Source organism: Schistocerca gregaria, unplaced genomic scaffold, assembly GCF_023897955.1.
Source record: "Schistocerca gregaria isolate iqSchGreg1 unplaced genomic scaffold, iqSchGreg1.2 ptg000448l, whole genome shotgun sequence".
NCBI classification, from domain to species: Eukaryota; Metazoa; Arthropoda; class Insecta; order Orthoptera; family Acrididae; genus Schistocerca; species Schistocerca gregaria.
Window position 1 is genome coordinate 1,567,150 of NW_026061869.1, and position 5,910 is coordinate 1,573,059.

Consider the following 5,910-nt stretch of genomic DNA (forward strand, 5'->3'; position numbering starts at 1 on the left):
GCAGCACGCGACATAGCTTTGCAGACGATAAATTTAACCGTCTCAGAGAGAACAGCGGCCAATGTGACGATCTGGCATTAAGTCGATTCGATAACAAATGACGAAAACGGACGGATTTCTCAGGTTTTTACTACATATGAACACTTTTCACATTCTCCCGTGCAACGCGGCTGCTAGTCCTCCTTTCATGCGAAAACGTAAGGTCCTAGAGCATGTCCAAGCAACCAAAGCCGGCGAAAAAGTAAATAATCGACAACTAAAACTCAGTTGTACTACTTCTTACTGGCTATTACTTCAACTTAGAAGCTTCTTCTGTGTTGTACTATGGTGCTTTTAGTGTTTCCGCATACCGCAGCACGCGACATAGCTTTGCAGACGATAAGTGAAACCGTTTCAGAGAGACGAGCGGCCAATGTGACGATCTGGCTTTAAGTCGATTCGATAACAAATGACGAAAACGGACGGATTTCTCAGGTTTTTACTACATATGAACACTTTTCACATTCTCCCGTGCAACGCGGCTGCTAGTCCTCCTTTCATGCAAAATCTTAAGGTCCTAGGTCATGTCCAAGCCACCAAAGCCGGCTAAAACGTGAATAATCGACAACTAAAACTTGAATTGTACTACTTCTTACTGGCCATTACTTCAACTTAGAAGCTTCTTCTGTGTTCTACTATGGTGCTTTTAGTGTCTCCGCATACCGCAGCATGCGACATAGCTTTGCAGACGATAAATGTAACCGTCTCAGAGAGAAAAGCGGCCAATGTGACGATCTGGCTTTAAGTCGATTCGATAACAAAAGACGAAAACGGACAGATTTCTCAGGTTTGTACTACATATGAACACTTTTCACATTCTCCCGTGCAACGCGGCTGCTAGTCCTCCTTTCATGCAAAATCTTATGGTCCTAGGTCATGTCCAAGCCACCAAAGCCGGCTAAAAAGTGCATAATCGACAACTAAAACTTGAATTGTACTACTTCTTACTGGCTATTACTTCAACATAGAAGATTCTTCTGTGTTCTACTATGGTGCTTTTAGTGTTTCCGCATACCGCAGCACGCGACATAGCTTTGCAGACGATAAATGTAAACGTTTCAGAGAGAAGAGCGGCCAATGTGACGATCTGGCTTTAAGTCAATTCGATAACAAATGACGAAAACGGACGGATTTCTAAGGTTTTTACTGCATATGAACACATTTCACATTCTCCGGTGCAACGCGGCTGCTAGTCCTCCTTTCATGCAAAATCTTAAGGTCCTAGGTCATGTCCAAGCCACCAAAGCCGGCAATAAAGTGAATAATCGACAACTAAAACTTGAATTGTACTACTTCTTACTGTCTGTTTCTTCAACTTAGAAGCTTCTTCTGTGTTCTACTATGGTGCTTTTAGTGTCCCCGCATACCGCAGCACGCGGCATACCTTTGCAGACGATAAATGTAACCGTTTCAGAGAGAAGAGCGGCCAATGTGAAGATCGGGCTTTAAGTCGATTCGATAACAAATGACGAAAGCGGACGGATTTCTCAGGTTTTTACTGCATATGAACACATTTCACATTCTCCGGTGCAACGCGGCTGCTAGTCCTCCTTTCATGCAAAATCTTAAGGTCCTAGGTCATGTCCAAGCCACCAAAGCCGGCAATAAAGTGAATAATCGACAACTAAAACTTGAATTGTACTACTTCTTACTGTCTGTTTCTTCAACTTAGAAGCTTCTTCTGTGTTCTACTATGGTGCTTTTAGTGTCCCCGCATACCGCAGCACGCGGCATACCTTTGCAGACGATAAATGTAACCGTTTCAGAGAGAAGAGCGGCCAATGTGAAGATCGGGCTTTAAGTCGATTCGATAACAAATGACGAAAGCGGACGGATTTCTCAGGTTTTTACTACATATGAACACTTTTCACATTCTCGCGTGCTTCGCGGCTACTAGTCCTCCTTTCATGCAAAATCTTAAGGTTCCATCTCATGTCAAAGCCACCAAAGCCGGCTTAAAAGTGAATAATCGACAACTAAAACTTGAATTGTACTACTTCTTACTGGCTATTACTTCAACATGAAAGCTTCTTCTGAGTTCTACTATGGTGCTTTTAGTGTTTCCGCATACCGCAGCACGCGACATAGCTTTGCAGACGATAAATGCAACCGTCTCAGGGAGAAAAGCGGCCAATGTGACGATCTGGCTTTAAGTCGATTCGATAACAAATGACGAAAACGGACGTATTTCTCAGGTTTTAACTACATATGAACACTTTTCACATTCTCCCGTGCAACGCGGCTGCTAGTCCTCCTTTCATGCGAAAACGTAAGGTCCTAGAGCATGTCCAAGCAACCAAAGCCGGCGAAAAAGTAAATAATCGACAACTAAAACTCAGTTGTACTACTTCTTACTGGCTATTACTTCAACTTAGAAGCTTCTTCTGTGTTGTACTATGGTGCTTTTAGTGTTTCCGCATACCGCAGCACGCGACATAGCTTTGCAGACGATAAGTGTAACCGTTTCAGAGAGACGAGCGGCCAATGTGACGATCTGGCTTTAAGTCGATTCGATAACAAATGACGAAAACGGACGGATTTCTCAGGTTTTTACTACATATGAACACTTTTCACATTCTCCCATGCAACGCGGCTGCTAGTCCTCCTTTCATGCAGAATCTTAAGGTCCTAGGTCATGTCCAAGCCACCAAAGCCGGCTAAAACGTGAATAATCGACAACTAAAACTTGAATTGTACTACTTCTTACTGGCTATTACTTCAACTTAGAAGCTTCTTCTGTGTTCTACTATGGTGCTTTTAGTGTCTCCGCATACCGCAGCACGCGACATAGCTTTGCAGACGATAAATGCAACCGTCTCAGAGAGAACAGCGGCCAATGTGACGATCTGGCATTAAGTCGATTCGATAACAAATGACGAAAACGGACGGATTTCTCAGGTTTTTACTACATATGAACACTTTTCACATTCTCCCGTGCAACGCGGCTGCTAGTCCTCCTTTCATGCGAAAGCGTAAGGTCCTAGAGCATGTCCAAGCAACCAAAGCCGGCGAAAAAGTAAATAATCGACAACTAAAACTCAGTTGTACTACTTCTTACTGGCTATTACTTCAACTTAGAAGCTTCTTCTGTGTTGTACTATGGTGCTTTTAGTGTTTCCGCATACCGCAGCACGCGACATAGCTTTGCAGACGATAAGTGTAACCGTTTCAGAGAGACGAGCGGCCAATGTGACGATCTGGCTTTAAGTCGATTCGATAACAAATGACGAAAACGGACGGATTTCTCAGGTTTTTACTACATATGAACACTTTTCACATTCTCCCGTGCAACGCGGCTGCTAGTCCTCCTTTCATGCAAAATCTTAAGGTCCTAGGTCATGTCCAAGCCACCAAAGCCGGCTAAAACGTGAATAATCGACAACTAAAACTTGAATTGTACTACTTCTTACTGGCCATTACTTCAACTTAGAAGCTTCTTCTGTGTTCTACTATGGTGCTTTTAGTGTCTCCGCATACCGCAGCACGCGACATAGCTTTGCAGACGATAAATGCAACCGTCTCAGAGAGAAAAGCGGCCAATGTGACGATCTGGCTTTAAGTCGATTCGATAACAAAAGACGAAATCGGACAGATTTCTCAGGTTTGTACTACATATGAACACTTTTCACATTCTCCCGTGCAACGCGGCTGCTAGTCCTCCTTTCATGCAAAATCTTATGGTCCTAGGTCATGTCCAAGCCACCAAAGCCGGCTAAAAAGTGCATAATCGACAACTAAAACTTGAATTGTACTACTTCTTACTGGCTATTACTTCAACGTAGAGGCTTCTTCTGTGTTCTACTATGGTGCTTTTAGTATCTCCGCATACCGCAGCACGCGACATAGCTTTGCAGACAATAAATGTAACCGTCTCAGAGAAAAGCGGCCAATGTGACGATCTGGCTTTAAGTCGATTCGATAACAAATGACGCAAACGGACTGATTTCTAAGGTTTTTACTACATATGAACACTTTTCACATTCTCCCATGCAACGCGGCTGCTAGTCCTCCTTTCATGCAAAATCTTAAGGTCCTAGGTCATGTCCAAGCCACCAAAGCCGGCAAAAAAGTGAATAATCGACAACTAAAACTTGAATTGTACTACTTCTTACTGGCTATTACTTCAACATAGAAGATTCTTCTGTGTTCTACTATGGTGCTTTTAGTGTTTCCGCATACCGCAGCACGCGACATAGCTTTGCAGACGATAAATGTAAACGTTTCAGAGAGAAGAGCGGCCAATGCGACGATCTGGCTTTAAGTCAATTCGATAACAAATGACGAAAACGGACGGATTTCTAAGGTTTTTACTGCATATGAACACATTTCACATTCTCCGGTGCAACGCGGCTGCTAGTCCTCCTTTCATGCAAAATCTTAAGGTCCTAGGTCATGTCCAAGCCACCAAAGCCGGCAATAAAGTGAATAATCGACAACTAAAACTTGAATTGTACTACTTCTTACTGTCTGTTTCTTCAACTTAGAAGCTTCTTCTGTGTTCTACTATGGTGCTTTTAGTGTCCCCGCATACCGCAGCACGCGGCATACCTTTGCAGACGATAAATGTAACCGTTTCAGAGAGAAGAGCGGCCAATGTGAAGATCGGGCTTTAAGTCGATTCGATAACAAATGACGAAAGCGGACGGATTTCTCAGGTTTTTACTACATATGAACACTTTTCACATTCTCGCGTGCTTCGCGGCTACTAGTCCTCCTTTCATGCAAAATCTTAAGGTTCCATCTCATGTCAAAGCCACCAAAGCCGGCTTAAAAGTGAATAATCGACAACTAAAACTTGAATTGTACTTCTTCTTACTGTCTGTTTCTTCAACTTAGAAGCTTCTTCTGTGTTCTACTATGGTGCTTTTAGTGTCTCCGCATACCGCAGCACGCGACATAGCTTTGCAGACGATAAATGCAACCGTCTCAGAGAGAAAAGCGGCCAATGTGACGATCTGGCTTTAAGTCGATTCGATAACAAAAGACGAAAACGGACAGATTTCTCAGGTTTGTACTACATATGAACACTTTTCACATTCTCCCATGCAACGCGGCTGCTAGTCCTCCTTTCATGCAAAATCTTATGGTCCTAGGTCATGTCCAAGCCACCAAAGCCGGCTAAAAAGAGCATAATCGACAACTAAAACTTGAATTGTACTACTTCTTACTGGCTATTACTTCAACGTAGAAGCTTCTTCTGTGTTCTACTATGGTGCTTTTAGTATCTCCGCTTACCGCAGCACGCGACATAGCTTTGCAGACTATAAATGTAACCGTTTCAGAGAGAAGAGCGGCCAATGTGACGATCTGGCATAAAGTCGATTCGATAACAAATGACGAAAACGGACTGATTTCTCAGGTTTTTACTACATATGAACACTTTTCACATTCTCCCATGCAACGCGGCTGCTAGTCCTCCTTTCATGCAGAATCTTAAGGTCCTAGGTCATGTCCAAGCCACCAAAGCCGGCTAAAACGTGAATAATCGACAACTAAAACTTGAATTGTACTACTTCTTACTGGCTATTACTTCAACTTAGAAGCTTCTTCTGTGTTCTACTATGGTGCTTTTAGTGTCTCCGCATACCGCAGCACGCGACATAGCTTTGCAGACGATAAATGCAACCGTCTCAGAGAGAACAGCGGCCAATGTGACGATCTGGCATTAAGTCGATTCGATAACAAATGACGAAAACGGACGGATTTCTCAGGTTTTTACTACATATGAACACTTTTCACATTCTCCCGTGCAACGCGGCTGCTAGTCCTCCTTTCATGCGAAAACGTAAGGTCCTAGAGCATGTCCAAGCAACCAAAGCCGGCGAAAAAGTAAATAATCGACAACTAAAACTCAGTTGTACTACTTCTTAC